Raw genomic sequence first — 10,246 nt, 5'->3', positions numbered from 1 at the left:
AGGCACAGGAGGGGCTGAGCCTCAAGGCCTTGCTGAGAACCTGAAATTGTATTCTGAGCCAGAGGTGCTTCCTGGGTGCTAGCATGAAGACAGCCTAAGCACTGCTCTGAATTCAGACACCAATTCCTATCACAGCTCCTTACCTCTTATCAAAGTCTTGGTGAAAGATATTTAAATAGCAAAAGCTATTTTCCAGTCTGTAAAACACTGTGATGAAATATGACAATGAAGTATGTATCAAATACTCCACAAAGAGTGGATTTTTGCTATTGTAGATTTATTCTCCTTCATTCAACAATTGTTTATTGTGTTAGGCAATGGGGACATAGTAGTCAACAGGCAGACACAAGGCCCAATCTAGTGGGGGACCCAGTCAAGCAAAGATTCGATGCTTTGATGGGAATGGCACAGGGCACTGGACAGAGGATTGGGTGGGTGGGGGAACAAGTCACAACCAACCCAGTCTTGGGTCACGAGGGGTTAGTTTTCCTTTTGGCAAGATCACTTGTTACAGCATGAAGATGGGGTTGGTACCATTGGCAAGAGAAGGTCTGATTCCTGTCCTTAAAGAGCATGTAATTTCGTTGAGAAGAAAAATGCATAGAAATGCCAGGCGATTGTTATATTGTGTCACACAGGCTTTTTTTGCAGAGTCTCTGCTTATCAATTCCCAGGTTCCAAATATCCCCACCATATAGGCCCAAAAGCTGGGCCCCAGGGCCATTGGAATATCTGATTCTTCCCAGGCAGGGAGCCTGCCAGAATCCCTACTGCTTCATAGGCCTTTCTGAGGCTCAAAGGCCTCTCACCCAGAAGAGAACACAAGGCCCAGAAGAGGTCTGCAAACTCTGTGGCTGGAGAGGAGACTGCTGAAGCTACCCAGCTCCTCTAAGGACTTCCCCCTCTGCTAGGCTCGCCTATAAATAGCTTGCTGGTTTCCAGCTGGGGATCTCCCAGTCCTGCAAGGAGCAAGCACCGCCTTCTCACCCAGTGTTGCCCTCTCAGCCTGAAGCAGAAGGTGGTGGTGGCTGACGGGGGGGGAGCAGAAACCAGCACCAGAGAGAGCTGGCCTCTGGACTACAATACCCACAATCCTAGATGGTAGCTGGGAAGAGGAGGCTGATGGGGGCATGCAGCCTTAGGTGGGAAAACAAGGCCAGAGGCATCTTAGGCCCTGAATGTGCAGCCCAAGCCCTGAGACCCAGTTTTGTTTTTTTGTTTTTGTTTTTCCCCAAATTTTAACCCCTAAACTTTCAGTTCTGGATCTCAGATATCATCTATGCCCCCAACTTACGGGTACTCAGCCGACCTGGGGCCAAAGAGACCAACAAAGGGTGTGTGTCTGTACACACCAGCCTGGCCAGACGGAGCCTGAGTGATTTATTCTGGATCAAGCCCAGAGGCTGCTTGGCACTAGAAGCCCCTTCCCTGGCATATTTCCCAACTCTGTCCCAAGCTCCGAGCTTTTTGTTCCCTTCCTCATCTGAGGCAGAACAATCTAGGGCTCACAGGTTGGCCCAGCAGAAAGATGACATGTTGCATCTCTGAAAGAGCTGGGGGGGTAGAAGGTTAGGAACTCTGCTGAGATTTGGTCGTTCTCTCTGACCTTTGATCATCTCCTGGCAGAAAATTTCCGGTAGTCACACGTGGCTGGGCCAGGTTCACGCCCCTGGAGGTGCTGTAGAGAGGGCCTGTAGAGGCTTGCCAGTTCATGCAGTGGATAAACCAGAGTTGTCAGGCTGAGCAAGGGGAGCCATTCTGTGTGGTGGGGACACCCAGTGTACACTGCTCCAGACCTCTGTCCCACTGTGGGTGTACACCTGCCCCAGCTCTGGCTCCCCTCATTCCATCCTTTCAACTTTCCTTACAGAGTCAAACTGCATGTAGGTTTCTGGGGCTCACGAACCTCCAGACCACGGGGGGCCTAGCAAGTGGAGTTGGTAGGTACTCCATCCAACGTGTCCGGGCCTGGGTCAGCATTGTGGCTGGCCTGAAAACAGGGTCCTTTTCCCTCTTTCCCCTTGCTCAGATGTAACTCACTGAGCTAGGCACCAGGAACGCAGAGATGAGTAAGATCAAAGTGCAGTCTCAATAAATAAAGGATGTATAATACTGTGTTAAATGCATAACAGGTCTATGGACGGGGAGTGGGAAGGAATTTCAGGTGGCCAGATGTCTAAACCAAATAAAGCATGAAGCAGTTCTACCAGAATGGTGTGGGAAGAGCATTCCCGGCAGAGCACAGCTTGAGTAAAGGCAAAGAGAAGCAAGAAACAGCAAGGAGGAAGGGAGACATACCAAAGACCGACTTGCAAACTGCAAGGGGAGGAGCAGTAAGGCGAGGAGCGGTAGGCCCTAACATCATGCGTAGGAATTTGGGCTTTAGGCCCTGGGCTGGGAGCCGCGGAAGGATCTCCAGCAAGGTGTGCTGTGCTCAAAAATGAGAGAGTGAAGTGGCGCAGAACGTGAAATCCGTGGGGACTGCGGGAACCTCGGCCTTCTGGGGATGGGAGAAGGCACCGTGCCAACATGGGACTCCCAAGCCTGTCTGTCCCACGTTTACCTCAGCCAGACCCGGGCCGCGATGGAGCCAGGCCGCGCGTTCTCAGTCCCGCCGGCCGCCCCCTCCTTGGCAGTGGGTCTCCTGGCCGCTGGCTCCCGGGCGCGGGCGGACCCGGAGGGCCGGGCTCCCGCCCACAGCCGCCCGCGGGCCGCCTGCCAGACGCGCCGGGAAGGAAGCGCCTTGTATGGGCCTCGGGACGGGAGGAAGTGCCTTTTAGGGCCCGGGGAGGAAGCGCCTTACATGGCGAGGGGCGGGCGGGGGCGGGGGCGGCCCAGGGGCGGGGATCCCGCCCGGGAAGGAGGCCGTTTCCGCCGCCGCGGGCCAGAGCCGCAACGCGCCACCCCCACCCCGCGACCCGGCCTGCGGGACCCCTCCCCAGCTGCGGCCCGCGACCCCAACCCGAGCCTTCTAGCGCGACCCCCAGCCTGCGCCCCCGATTTCCTCTTTGCCGGAGCTACAGGAATCCGGGGCTCCCGCGGGCCGCGCGGCAGGGGATCCAACCCGGCTTGGACGCCTAACCCAGCCGAGTTGGATTCCCAGCTCCGCCACGCACTGTGACCTTGGGTAAAACGCTTTCGTCTCTGAGCCCCAACTTCCTCTTCCGAGATGGTTAAGGGGTAAAATGAGAGGATGCCCGTTAACCACCTCTTGGAGCGGGCATGGCTCACAGTGACAGCTCCGTCATTTTAACAATCTTAAGCGGGGGAGGGGAGGAGAGTTTTCCCAGTCACCTGCTGTCTGTGTCCCTTTAATCTCTTCCCAGCCGAATGAAGGGCTGGGGAGCCTGAATGATGGGCTTAAATAGGAGCTGGCGGATTCAGAAGAGATGTTTCCAGAAGAAAATAGGGCAACCTTAAAGTCTACAGTTTTTCCTTCCAGGCTGTGGGGTTTACACTGAGGGAGCTCCAATCACAGCTTCTCAGATGGTTGATGCTGGGAAAGATACTTTCTCTGAATCTCACTTTTCTGATCAGGGATAATAATTCCTGATTTGCTGGGTTGTGATAATCAAATGAAATGTGTGTGTGTGTGTGTGTGTGTGTGTGTGTGTGTGTAAAGTGCCTGTCTACAGTAGGTGCTTAATTAATGTCAGTTCCTCGGTTCTCTCTGCACTTTCCCAAGTGGGTGTGGAGAAAAGGAGATGAAAGGCTTGAGTACTTGGCCATTCTTCCTGGAAGCCTGTCCCCTTGGGGCATACGGTCCCTTCCTTGGCATCTCTGGGGCCAAGATTCCGTGCTTTTACCAGACGTGTATGTATATGTGGCTCTGACGCTCCCCTTGCTCAGTTCAGCCACCAACCCCAATGGCCTGCCCTCCCTGCCTGCTGTTCTTCTCTACCTACCTGCCCCACAGCATAGGTGACCTGAAATATCTGGCAGGGTCAAAAAGAACCTGGAGGAAGTTGAAGTTCCCATCACAGCCAGAACCTGGTATCTAGGACACCATCCCCTCCCACGCCTGCTGCAGTACCACACCCACACATTTCAACAAGAGATGGGTATCAATCTCAGCAAAACATTTCCCAATCCTCCCTTGTTGGCCCTGCCCTGCCCTCATCAGTTCTGCCTGTCCTGCAGTCCCACTTAAATCTAATCTGAACCTTCCTGCCTCTCAGTTACAGCCCCATCCTGCTGAGCTGCAGTTAGCAGCCCTGAAGAGTTTCCAGGCAAATTTGTGGACACACACAATAGATGTGTGTCACCCACGGCCTTGTTTCCTTTCATCCTTGTTGGACAAGGAGGCTGTCGTTGGCATGGTAACCTTGCCTGTATAAGTTGCAGCCCTCAAGGATGCTTTTCAATTCCAGCAGGGACATAGCTCCTTCCCCCCACTGTAGATTACAAGGTAACATGTAGCTGTGTCATTCTGGCCTCCCCCTGAATGGGGATGCAATGCTGGTGGCACAAAAGCAGGACTGGTTCATGGAGGGCAGCAAAGGGTTTAAAGGAGATGCTGATCGGATCTCTGAGGAACAGGTTCCTTCTGTCCTACGTGTTGATTCTCGGCCACCCAGAGAAACCAGTTCGGAGGCCTAAGATATTTAGGGAGCTTCTCATGATCTCATGGTGAGTGATAAACACACATCTTCACTAAAACTGGGCACCCAACAAATGCCCTAGCTCTGGTGCTTAATTCTGAAGAAGCTGATAAGCCTCCAGAATCCAGTGATACCCTTTTTCCTTAGTCCTTCTATGGAGTAAATGAATATTTATTAACCATCATTCATGATCCAGTTTCCCATACATTATTTCAACTAATTTTTCCCACAGTCCTATGAGAGAGGTAGTAGAACACTCATTTTACAAATGGGGAAACTAAAATTTGGGCAAAGACCTTAAACAACGTAACCCAAAATCACATGTAGTGGTGGCATCGGGACTGGAACCCAGGTCTTCATAGTCTCAATTCCATACTCTTTCTACTAGGTCTTTTGTATTGGTTACTGTGTTACTGAGAAAGAAATCTTTGCTCCCAGGTCACAAGGCACTGCCTTTGTAGGAGCTCCTTGGCATCAGTCTCCATGGCAGTGGGGTCCTGTGGGGTCCTGTGTGGCCCTGAGTGGCACTGCAGCAACAGCAGCAGCAGCGGCGTCCTCAAACCTGAGGCTTCCCCCTGCCAGCTGCCTCGTCTCAGTCATGGAGTTTCCCCGGCAGAGGGCAAGCTGAGGGAAAGTGGTTCCCAGCTGCCAGCTTCATGTAGGCAAAATTGCATTAGAGCCAGCTCCGGCTTCCCTCAGTCCCTCCAGAGAGAGCACATTCAGCTCCCCCGCAAAAGGGAGGGGGAGAGAGACACCGAGGAAAAAAGGGAAACTTTCATTTCTTGCCTTGGCTGGGAAGCACTTGGCTTCGAGCTGCCACTCATCTTGTGGGTGGGGAAGATTAATACTGATCCTTTGGAAATTATACAAGTCACTAAAATGAACCCTTGGGCCAGAGCTTTGCCAGGGAGAGACACGAGTAGGAAAGCCATGGGTTGGAGTGCAGTGGAAGGGAAAGGCAGGTCTCAGGCAGGAGAGAGACCCTGGATCTCCATCTCCTTGCCCTGTGTGCTCTTTTCTGGGTGTCATTCTTCTTTCTGAGGGTCTTCTGTCCAAAGAGATGAGAATTCTCATGTCCTGGAAACTGGAGCAGGGTGAGGAAGAAAGCAGCAGGAAGAGGTCACTAACAGGTTGTGACCTCAAGCAAAACAGGTGAGATGTTAATAGTACTAGTAGTGAATATTTATTTATAGATGTCAACCACATTTCTTTTATTACCTGTTTTAATCCCCTCCCTCAGGTAGATCCTACTGCTATCCCTGCTTTAGAGATAAGAAAACAGGTTTGTGAGCTCCTCAATAAGAATAGCTCCCAATAAATGTGAGAGGGCCTGGCATTCTAGAGACATTTAATCCTCACCACAAGCCAATGGGATGGGACCATTGTGTCCATTTTCTACAGGTAAAAACAGAGGCTCAGAGAAGTAGGGAGCTTGCTTGTGATCACAAAGTAAGGTAAGTGGCAGAGGGATTAGAATCCCTCTGTGACTCCAGAGTCATGTGCTTGACCACTTTGCCTGGATGCCCCAAGTTTTCTCTTCCAGGGCTCCTGCTCACATAGGCCGAGACCACAAAAATCTGCTCACACCTACATTTCCCTAATGCTTGTCACACAAGTGACCACCTGGCCAGGAGTGTTCACTTGATTTAGTCCAGATTTGCCACTAGAGTATTTCTGGGGCCTGGACAGGTGAGCCTGCGTAACATGGGGCCCTGTGTCTTGCGGTGCTGGCTGTCTCCAGTGCATACATACTCCCAAGGCAGGAGGAAACCTTGAGAGGGCTTCACTAACCCTCCCCATGCCTTGAGATTTCCCTAAGAGATGGAAAAATATATAAATTGAACCGTCTGCAGGTTTCCTTAAGACCCAGGGAGGTGCTTACTTTTTGGAAAAGAGGATGGATTGCTCAGGGATTTTAACCAGAGAGACCAGGCAGCGGCAGCTTCTCTAGCCCGGCAGGCTCCCACTGGCCTTTCCCAGCGGCTCCTCTACACTGTTATAGAAGCAGACTCCACCACTTCCACCCCCGAGGCAGGGCTGTGGGGGTGGGAAATACTTGGAATCCTGAGTCAGTGGGAAGGTTTCACTTCACTTTCCCTGGAACAGCGAGTCAAGGATCTACGCAGCAGCTAGTCTGTCTTGGAGAGGAAGAGGAACTGAAGAGTGGAAAAGAATAATGTTCATTTCCTTCCCTACCACTGCTTTTATTCTTAAAACTTTCTATTTTTTTATTCCACCATATCTAATGCATGTTCGTTGTAGAAAATACATGTGATGGAAATAAGATTAGTGGGAGTGTTCCTCCCTTTTTTTTCTCTCCTCTTACCCATCCACCAAAAGGTTTCCCCGCTCAGAATCCAATCCTACTTTCCAGTTTAGAGAGTTTGGTCTTTGCCATCACAGTTCTGGATCTTTTGTGATGTAGAATCAGAATGGGGGCAAAAGGGTGCTGGATAGACAGAGAGAATGAGATGTAGAGCTTAAGAGGCTGGGAACAGAAGGACTTGGGCAGAGAGGCCAAATTGATCTATATAATAAAGAACTAGGTTAGGGAGGGAGAAGGAAAAAAGACTGGTTAGAAAGGAAAGGTAAGAGGAATTTTACGAAGTATTGCTGTGGGGCATTAAATGGATTCCCCAAGTAGAGATTGGAATACTTTTTATTTTCTGGTTCTAGGACCATAATTCATTATTTGTAACTCTAGGTAGCACCTTGACCATGTAGAGACCCAGAATTTATTAGGGTTCCATACAGAAAAGTAAAAAATGTCATTATTTGATAAATGAAATAAAACAGTCAAGTACTTATCCTGCCTTTTTTTTCCCCCAAAGATGTAAGTTCTTTCCTTTTTCCTTTTTTTTTTTTTTTTAAGAGGGCACAGCTCAAAGTGGCCCATGCGGGCATCAAACTTGCAAACTTGGTGTTAGTAGCGACACCAACTGAGCTAACAGCCACCCTGGTGTAAGTTCTTTATAGACAAATCCTGGCTAACAAATGCAAATGAAATTATAGAATTACGAAACTATCACTTGGTAACCTCTAATGAGATAATGGATTTAGATAAGGATCAGCGATCATTGGAGATTCCTAAAACCATTGGGTGAAAGATTGAAGGGAACTTAAGTCAGCCGCCTCCGCCACTGTCCGAGCCCCGGGCCTCTCGCTGCTGCTATATTGTCAAGATGTCGCTCTCTAACAAGCCAACTCTGGACAAACTGAACGTGAAGGGAAAGTGGGTCGTTATGAGAGTGGACTTCAGTGTCCCTATGAAGAACAACCACATAACAAACAACCAGAGGATCAAGGCTGCCATTCCAAGCATCAAATTCTGCTTGGACAATGGAGCCAAGTCAGTTGTTCTTATGAGTCACCTAGGCCGGCCTGATGGCGTCCCCATGCCTGACAAGTACTCCTTGGAGCCAGTTGCTGTAGAACTTAAACCTCTGCTGGGCAGGGATGTTTTGTTCTTGAAGGACTGTGTGGGCCCTGAAGTGGAGAAAGCTTGTGCTGACCCAGCTGCTGGGTCTGTCATCCTGCTGGAGAAACTTCGCTTTCATGTGGAGGAAGAAGGGAAGGGAAAAGATGCGTCTGGGAACATGGTTAAAGCCGAGCCAGCTAAAATAGAAGGCTCCCGAACTTCACTTTTCAAGCTAGGGAATGTATGTATCAATGATGCTTTTGGCACTGCTCACCGGGCCCACAGCTCCACGGTGGGAGTCAACCTGACACAGAAAGCTGGAGGTGTTTTGATGAAGAAGGAGCTGAACTACTTTGCCAAGGCCTTGGAGAGCCCTGAGCAACCCTTCCTGGCCATTCTGGGCGGAGCTAAAGTTGCAGACAAGATCCAACTGGTCAATAATATGCTAGACAAAGTCAATGAGATGATTATTGGTGGTGGAATGGCTTTTACCGTCCTTAAGGTGCTCAGCAACATGGAGATTGGCACTTCTCTGTTTGATGAAGAGGGAGCCAAGATTGTCAAAGACTTGGATGTCCAAGCTGAGAAGAATGGTGTGAAAATTACCTTGCCTGTTGACTTTGTCACTGCCGACAAGTTTGATGAGAATGCCAAGACTGGCCAAGCCACGGTGGCCTCAGGCATACCTGCTGGCTGAATGGGCTTGGACTGTGTCCTGAGAGCAGCAAGAAGTACGCTGAGGCTGTTGCCAGGGCTAAGCAGATTGTATGGAATGGACCTGTGGGCGTATTTGAATGGGAAGCTTTTGCCCAAGGGACCAAAGCCCTCATGGACGAGGTGGTGAAAGCCACTTCCAGAGGCTGCATCACTATCATAGGTGGTGGGGACACAGCCACTTGCTGTGCCAAATGGAACATGGAGGATAAAGTCAGCCATGTGAGCACTGGGGGTGGTGCCAGTTTAGAGCTCCTGGAAGGTGAAGTCCTTCCTAGGGTGGATGCGCTCAGCAATGGTTAGTACGTTCCTGCCTTTTGGTTCCTGTGCACATCCCCTAAGTCAATTTAGTGCTTTCCGCATCTCCACTCGGTAGTAGCTAAAATCTTCCCCCATGGCAAGATTCAGCTAGTGGCCAAGTGATGCAGCACCAGGAGCCTTAATCAGCTGCACAGCGTCTCAGCTCATCTTTACCACACCTTGGATTTGCCTACATTCTCCAAGATCCCATTGGAATTTCTTAGTGACTAAAACAATGTGCATTCTAGGGTGCACATATTTCTATTTGCCTGTTGAAAGAAAGTAAGCTGTTGGCTTAGTTCTGTTTTTGGAGTAGCTTATTCTGATTAGCTTTGTCATTGTTTCGCTACTCAGCATGGAAACAAGATGAAAGTCCAATTGTAGGGAGGGAGGGAGATGAAGTTGGTGATCTATGAAATAAATAATAAAAGTATCCATCGGAAAAAAAAATTGAAGGGAACTTGATAATACCAATAATACTTGAACCACCAATTAATTTTAACGTTGCAAAGAGAGAGACCACCCAAGGGAATGGAAAACATATGTTCACATAGAAACTTGTACATGATGTTCATAGCAGCCCAAAGTGGAAATAACCCAAATTCCCATCAACTGATGAATGGGTAAACAAAATGTGGTACGTGCACACAATAGAATATTATTCAGCCAAAGAAAGAAATGCAGTACTGATGCATGCTACAATATATATATGAACCTTAAAAACGTTATGCATGGGCCGGCCCGGTGGCTCAGGCGGTTAGAGCTCCGTGCTCCTAACTCCGAGGGCTGCCGGTTCGATTCCCACATGGGCCAGTGGGCTCTCAACCACAAGGTTGCCAGTTCAATTCCTCGAGTCCCGCAAGGGATGGTGGGCTCTGCCCCCTGCAACTAAGATTGAACACGGCACCTTGAGCTGAGCTGCCTCCCGGATGGCTCAGTTGTTGGTTGGAGCGCGGGCTCTCAACCACAAGGTTGCCAGTTCAATTGCTCGACTCCCGTAAGGGATGGTGGGCAGCGCCCCCTGCAACTAAAATTGAACACGGCACCTTGAGCTGAGCTGCCGCTGAGCTCCTGGATGGCTCAGTTGGTTGGAGCCTGTCCTCTCAACCACAAGGTTGCCGGTTCGACTCCCGCAAGGGATGGTGGGCTGTGCCCCCTGCAACTAGCAACGGCAACTGGACCTGGAGCTGAGCTGCGCCCTCCACAACTAAGA

General features: G+C 50.1%; 1 pseudogene; it reads left to right on the top strand.

Annotated features, from left to right (window-relative positions):
- Positions 1–7,783: 7,783 nt before the first annotated feature.
- LOC109451751 (phosphoglycerate kinase 1 pseudogene) lies at positions 7,784–9,093 on the top strand (annotated as a pseudogene).
- Positions 9,094–10,246: the final 1,153 nt, after the last annotated feature.

The sequence above is a fragment of the Rhinolophus sinicus genome, chromosome 5, assembly GCF_057876585.1.
Source record: "Rhinolophus sinicus isolate RSI-liver-muscle chromosome 5, RSI-T2T, whole genome shotgun sequence".
Taxonomy (NCBI): Eukaryota; Metazoa; Chordata; class Mammalia; order Chiroptera; family Rhinolophidae; genus Rhinolophus; species Rhinolophus sinicus.
This window is presented reverse-complemented; position numbering and strand designations above follow the sequence as displayed.